The 6,976-nt window shown below is 31.4% G+C and overlaps 1 pseudogene; it reads right to left on the bottom strand.

The window, feature by feature from the left end:
• Positions 1 to 3,268: 3,268 nt before the first annotated feature.
• Positions 3,269 to 4,682, bottom strand: LOC133830632 (receptor like protein 29-like; annotated as a pseudogene).
• Positions 4,683 to 6,976: the final 2,294 nt, after the last annotated feature.

Genomic DNA, 6,976 nt, shown 5'->3' with positions numbered 1-6,976 from the left:
AAAAAATCATCCTTAGTCAATTTCTTCATCAAAAATATGAAATCAAAACTTCTATACCTTAAAATTAATATAAAATTTGAAACATGAATAAAAAAATTGTGTCTTCAATCTGGATAAACATATCAATATCTTAAACAAAGTCGTGAGAAACTAAATAGCCAAATATGAAAACAAATTTCAGAAACAAAGTACCCAACCAGCCAAACATCTAAATCTGAGTACAGGAACAAAGAACTAGATTCACCAATGTAGTAAACTTATTAAACTAATCTATTCATATTTTATACTCACATCAAAACCAAACTAAATTCTTATTTAGAGTAAAAGGAAAAGTCTGAATGAACAAATCATGCTTGAATGCACATAGAACAAATCATACAAATAAATAGCAAGTTGTAAACCAAACTAGACCATACAAGCAAACAGAGAAAAATACACAAAATTCTGAACAATGAATCGCATAAGTTTGCAATCCCTACAAAACAAAAAACTTAATACATAACAAATTTAATCACACAATATATAAACATATTAACATAGGTTCCTTACTCAAAATAGAATCAGACCCTACAACCAAAGAGCAACACTAAATCTGAATACAAATATAAAAAACAATGTACCAAAACACTAAATCTGAATAAAACCAAAATAGAAAAAAATGAAAATACACAATAAGAAAAATCAGAAATAATATAAGAGTAAAAATTTTCATGTAACAAATCTCAAAGTTACTAATGAGGAATGGATCCATCCTTGAGAAAAAGTGATATAATTTAATCATGAAATTAGATCCAATAACCTACACGAAAAATAGATCACATAACATCAATGATCAGATTTAAAACATAATAAAAAATACTTATTGGAAAAAAAATCACAGATTATCAAATATCAGGTCCAAAACATAGTTAGAAACAATAAAATAACTAATCAAATTCATAACACACTAGAACAATTTTATGAATTATAATTTGAAATTGATCCATTTCTAGAACAATTTTATGAATTTGAAATCTAAAGTTATCCTTTTCAAAAAGAAAAATCTAAAGTTATCACTAAAGCCCATTTTCTAAGTTTATTTGAATTTTCTCATTAAAGTCATTTATTTAAGCATTTTTCCAAGTCCTTTTCCATAAAAAAATATTATTTAAAGTAGAAATTTTAGAGTACAAAAATCATGACAGAGCCAAAAATTATTCAATTCTTTAACATAAAAAAAGACCCGAGATGATGATGTATTCAACATGCATTGTACAGTACAAAACAACACAATAAAACAATGCCAAAGTCTTTAAACAAAAACAATGAATCACAACTCAAAGCCTAAGAAATATGACACAAATAAAGCAGATTAAACCAATGAAATACATAAACCATATTAGAACAATGAACCCACTTAAAGACTAAACACACATTGCAAAAACTAAACACCTAAACCATATTAAATCTAAGTCATATACTAATACACATTGCAAATAACAATCAAAGGGCCTCAGAACAATGCATCATCATTAATCCTTCATAACATTGGGGATTAAATCAAAATGAATCATAATAGTATACCTTAAAGGCAACCAACCGACAATATGAAACTCAAAGCCACCAAACCACCGAGCCAACAATCTGAAACTCACAAAGACATAGCCAAGTGTATAAAAAATTTCATACCACCCAAGCAAGGAAACTGATAACACTCTCAATATGGCGCCCCTATCAAAACCGAATAATAATCTCAATATATGGTGCCCGTGTCAAAACTCAATAACAATCACAACTAGGATAAAAATAAACAAAGGATAACAACCATTCATTTAAACACAATTTAAACAAAACCATTCCCATAGAAAAAATCGAAACCAGGAAGTTGTTTTCAGGGGCTGAGACGGAGATTTGAAGATTCAGAGAAGGGATTCTGCGATTCAAAGATGGAGGCGACAATAGGGGCTAAGACAACTTGACAATGGAGGCAAATATTCAGATTTGGAGGCAGTGGCAGCAGCTAAGAGTACTCATCGGAGGGAGGCGGCAAACATTTTTTTGGGTTTCACAGAATGAAGACTGAAGAAACACAAATAGAGAAAGCACCAACTTGAATGAATAGAGAGATGATCCAGAGAGATTATAGTAGAGGATGGAGGATTGCAAAATGAAGGGATTAAGCCAAGTGAGGAGTAGCAGCAGTAGATGGTAGATCGACCATCTCGTATGGAATAGAGGAGAGATGAGAGTGTTGCTGAAGAGAAAAGACAAGAGGGTTAGGGCTAGAGAATGAAGAGATGTGCGGCGCGAGGATAGGGTTAGAGAGATAGATGTATTAGGTTTATAAACTATAAACCTTAAATAAAAAAATTAAATATTAATTTTTTTAATAAATAAATAATATTATTGGTGCCACATATACATCCACATGTATCTCTCATTTGACATGTCAGTTTATTTAATACACCTCAGCAAACACATCAACACTTAAAAATTTTATATGTAAAATTTATGTTAAAATTGGAGAGAAAAATAAGCGGCAGTGATAAAAAAATTTCCTTCCAAACTTATTCGTAGGTAAACTCATTACCTACCAATACTAATGGTAGGTAATGATATTTTTTATATCCTTGCGCCATATCTATAAGAATTACCTACTAATAGTCGGTTACAATAAATAAGCGTAGGTAAAAGATATCTTTAGCTACCAATAAATATATGTAGGTAACAAATATGTAGGTAAATGTCAGATTTCTTGTAGTGTTTCCTTCATCTTATGCTTGGTATATGTATTTCTTTGACTTTAATTAACAAAATCCCAATTGTTTTTATTTATAGTTCATATTAACGGATCATTATTAAATTATGATTAAATGTATTTCTTTAACTTTAATTAAGGAAAATCCCAATTGTTTTTTTATAGTGCAGTGTTGCTTTTTGTATTAATTAACATTAATTCTTGTTTTACAATTGAACCAATTACATTAATTATTGTTTTACAAATTGACCAATTACCACTTTTGTAACTATGTTTCACGACCAAAAGTATCACTTTTTCCTCACTTTTCCAACATGAATTTTTTTAACTTTAGCAAACACCCCAAAATTTTATAATTCAACGACATATCAAACACCTCATATGAAGCTTCCACCTTTCTATTTTGGGTTTCTATTTCACTAAGTTTGTTGGTCATCATCATGTATGGAATTAACAAGTGCTTCCCTTACATTAAAAACAGTAAAGACTAAACAGGCAATTAATGGCTTACTAACATGAACCAACATGAACTTTACAAAATAATAAAATTAATGGCTTTCAAATTGAAACTTAAACCATTCTCAAGCTAACAAAATATTTAATACATGTATAACCAATAACCAATAACCCATACAAACTAGGACGATCATAGTTAGTTCTCCAAAACTACATTAAATTAATTAATAACTTACTTCCCACTAAGTGAACAACCTTATACAATTCAAGGCCAACTATCATAAACTTCAATACACAACTGGGATTTCACCTGTCAAATGGTTGTTTGACAAAGAGAAATTGTTTAAGTTCTTCAGCTGAGAAAAGGTTTCTTGTATGGTCCCTGAATACCCAGAATCAGCAAGTTAGAGCTCTTGAAGTTTCACAAGCTTACCAAGTCCCAATGGCAATGGTACAGAAAATGGGATTCTCATCCATAATGAAGTACACAAGCTCTCCAACTTTTCTATGCCCTCTGGAAATTGTTTGTTCAGTTGGTTGTTACTCAAAGTCATGAAATCCAATACAGTCATCTCCCCAATGCCATCGGGAATGCCACTAGTAAGCAGATTACAGCTCAAATCAAGCTTTTGCAAGTTGACCCACTAGGCCAATTGTGTTTGGGATTGTTCCTAACAGTTTATCGTAGCTTAAATCAAAGCCCACTAGGCTTTTAAGATTGCCCAACTGATTTGGAATAGTATCAGAGAGAAAATTATAGCTCAAATCGAGGTGCACTAAATATTTCAAGCTAAAAATCTCAACTGGGATTTTCCCAGACAGATTATTCTGTGATAAAGTCAAGATCTTTTAGGACTTGAGTTTAGAAATCTGAGGTGAGATTGAACCAGTGAGAGCTGGGTTGGACCTGATACTGAGCTGTTGAAGTGAGGAGTTGAAGACCGTAGCTTCCGCAACAGAAACAGTGATTTTTGTCAGAGTGAAACAGCGAACAAGAAAACAGATTGCAGATAAGGCAAGGCAGAGATTTAAGAAGGGAAAGAAGTTGTTTTCTTGCAAGTGGGATAGGGGAAAGTGCCAAAGTCGAGCCTGGACATGAAAATGATTGTCGTTCGCCACTTTGCACTCTATACCAGGGCAGGACGAGTTTGGTTGGCAAGGGTGGGGATAAGAGGTCTTCCAGGTTTGGTCAGAAGACATGGATTCCATGATGTTGAGGAGAGTTTCAGCTTCGGATGGAGGAAGCCGGATGTTGTCGTTTGACAAGTGGATTTGATCATGATGAGAAGGAGGAATCGTTTGTTTGTTTGCATGGCCAAGATTGTTGGTTGTGGCGATGAGAGTGAGGACAGAGAGAGCAGAAGGGAGAGAAAGAAGAAGAAGGAAGAACATTGAGAATGAACAAAAAAACATTGTTGTGTGTGTATCGAGTATGGTGGTGCAGTGAGAGGATGGTCAGCTTGGCCTGCTCACCCAGATTTAGACGACTTTTTTTTTTGTATTCATGTGCCGCTGCTTTATAAGAAATGATCTGACACAGAGCAAAAAAAATTATCTCACCTTATTAATGAATTTATAAAAAAATATAAAAATTGAAAGATTTAGGAATGGGCCAAACATATTAAAATGGTTACAAATTTTATAATTTTTAATTAGTTATTTATGAGTTGTATTTTTAGATTTAGATTATTACTAAAAATATATATATATATAAAAATAAAAATAAAAATAAAGTATTGGTTGCGGTTGGACCTTCCTTATATTATTTCAACCTGTACCCAACCTATCTTGTGCCGAGTTGGGTTGAACCTAACCCATTTTCGACTGATTTTTTAATGGGCGAGTTCAAAGCGGACGAATTTTGATGGGTTGGACGGGTGGGGCAGATTAGCGATTTTTTTGTATACCCCTAATTTACACTGCAAAAATCAGAGTTCAAATAGTATGTTTTCCTCTCGTATAAAAAAAATCAGGCACGCGTGCAACTGACTGTTTGAACTCTGATTTCGGCACTGTAAATTATTCAAAAAAATTTGAAAATTGACAAGAAGCATGTTATTACTATAATGTACGTCATACAAAAAAAATTGGATTATAATTTCTCTAAGTGTCAAAAATAGAAAATGTTCCTACGATAGGGACAAAAGTGATGCCCTACCTATATATGAATTTTCTTAGGAAGGGACTTTGCCCTTACCATACCACAAGAGCGTGAGAGGATATTTATAGTTATTTTTTAAATAAGAGATATTTGCAGTTAAACTAAGCATATAATTGCACTTAAATACTTACATTTTAAAAAATAAAAGTACATTCCATCAATATTTTAGTACACAAATAACTCCTTATAATTGGTCAATATCATTTATATTTAATTCATTATTTTGAAATATTCTGAAAATCTAAATTTTACTCAATATTTAAATAAAGTTAATGCAAAAGCCTAAAGTGATTCAAAACTTAAAACTAAAATAAATCAAAATGGAAACTAAAATAACACATAAAATAAATAAAAATAATAACCAAAACTAAAGTAAATTATACATAAACCTTAGAGCAAATCCCAAAGAAAATAGTTCGCTCTAAAATCTATCTGAAAAAAAAGTAGTCGAAGGCTGAAGTTAGACAATAATTCCTTACTAATGGAAGCTAGAGGACCCACCTCCTAACTATGGTATATATTTTTTTTGGCACACTATTAATCAGTTACCACTATGAAATTGAGAAATTTGATAACTGGTTACTATGTTATGATTTCCATATTTAGACTTGAGATACAACTTAAAAATTGATTGTAATCCTCAATTCTTTTTCTGGAATTGTAGTTCGATTAAACTTATTCTTGAATAATATAAAATCGATTGAAATTGTAGATGATTCTTGTAGAATTATAGCTAAATCTTAAGACTTTTTTTTTAACTACTAGAGAATATGAACATATGATGAGGAAATCGACTTACATTCAATCTTTAATATTGCCCGAAAGTGCTATCACAAAGTGTGGATGAAGAGAATGATCAGATTAATAGTTACACTTTCATAAATTTGTGTTGGATTTTTTTTTTGGGTGGGGCAGAAGTTTAGGTGTAGGAATAAGAGATTCTAGTCAAAATTATTCCAAGTAATGTCATATATTTTGTGGATGTTAAAGAAAAAAAGTTCACTAAAAAATCATTTTTGTCAAAATCTCTTATATATTGAAAACTATAGAATATTTAGATTACACGTTGTTATAAAATATGCCCAGTCCAAATCAAATCTTAGAAAAGAGTGACCATATCTTCGATAAACGAAGATTGAAGACCACATACAATATAAAATATAACTAATAAACTGTAGTCTGTACTTATCAACAGACTATTTACCAATCATGAGTTTCATATGCCTTATTGACTTTAACGCATAACAAGAATTAACTCGCCATCATACTAATGTTGGTTACTAATTTAGTAAAGATAGAAGTCAAGATTTTGAACGCAACACAAAAGATTTGTTCTCCCTTGAACTTGAATTGTTCAGTTTCCATCTTCTTACCATATTTTCATTCTAACAGAGTACGTCTGTACATACATTTAATGGTAAATAATACGTAAAAAGCACTTCACTTCCCTCGTGATAGAATATAAGGCCAACCATCAAGGTATTTACCTCTTCATAAATGCCTGTCCTTTCTCCATTGAGATGACCTTTTAAACAATGGATTCTTTTCCCATTTTGTTACATATGCATATAATATACATATAAAAGATATATCCCAATGGCTCATACGAGTGTAGAAAATAA

Source organism: Humulus lupulus, chromosome 4, assembly GCF_963169125.1.
Source record: "Humulus lupulus chromosome 4, drHumLupu1.1, whole genome shotgun sequence".
In the NCBI taxonomy this organism is placed as follows: domain Eukaryota; kingdom Viridiplantae; phylum Streptophyta; class Magnoliopsida; order Rosales; family Cannabaceae; genus Humulus; species Humulus lupulus.
The sequence above is the reverse complement of the archived record's forward strand: the minus strand, read 5'-3'. Positions and strand labels throughout refer to the sequence as shown.